The sequence below is a fragment of the Oncorhynchus nerka genome, linkage group LG23 (assembly GCF_034236695.1).
Source record: "Oncorhynchus nerka isolate Pitt River linkage group LG23, Oner_Uvic_2.0, whole genome shotgun sequence".
Lineage (NCBI taxonomy): Eukaryota > Metazoa > Chordata > Actinopteri > Salmoniformes > Salmonidae > Oncorhynchus > Oncorhynchus nerka.
The window spans coordinates 29,965,613-29,966,380 of NC_088418.1; positions in this window are offsets into that span (position 1 = coordinate 29,965,613).

Genomic DNA, 768 nt, shown 5'->3' on the forward strand with positions numbered 1-768 from the left:
ATGCCTGTGCAGACTGGACTTGATTGTGATAGTGAAGTCCTCAACACGTCAGCAATGATTTTTGTAAGGGTTTGAACCACAGTAAAGACGGGCAAGAGCTCACATTTTAGATTTTTGGATTGACTCACAATTATATTGTGAGATTTGAGTTACAGGGGGGGGTACGGGAGCAAAATAATGGAAATATCAATGTTAGTGTAATTTGGACCATGATATGTTCTATTGTAATCCTTTAAAATCTTCCTGATATGATTATTCTTTAAAATCATATTTTAAGATTCTTTATCAATGCTCTCAATTCAAAGTGGACGCTAACATCGGTACTGACTGGTAAGTGACCTGGCATAGGGAGAATCTCAATTGCATATCCTCTTCCGCTCTCTCTCCTCCTCAAAATCGTTTAGAGGAGAATGTTGGAGGAGAGGTACATCTGGCTTTCTCATCCAATGGGTTTTGAGAAAGAGGCGAGGAGTATGCTATTGAGATTCTCCCATAGTCTTTCTCTACCACACTCGGCCATTCATTTAGTTACCATTTTGTTCCTCAACACAGACAACTGTGTGTACCCAACCTTAAGTTGGTCGAGGTAGCCTAGCAGTTAAGTGTTGGACAAGTAACCGAAAGGTTGCTGGTTTGAATCCCTGAGGAAACTAGGTGAAAAATATGTGTCCTTGAGCAAGGCACTTAACATCTGCTAAATGACTACATTTTTTTCCATGTCTTATGTTTTGGTAATACTTTACATTAAGGTTCCCTTTAAATGTGTAA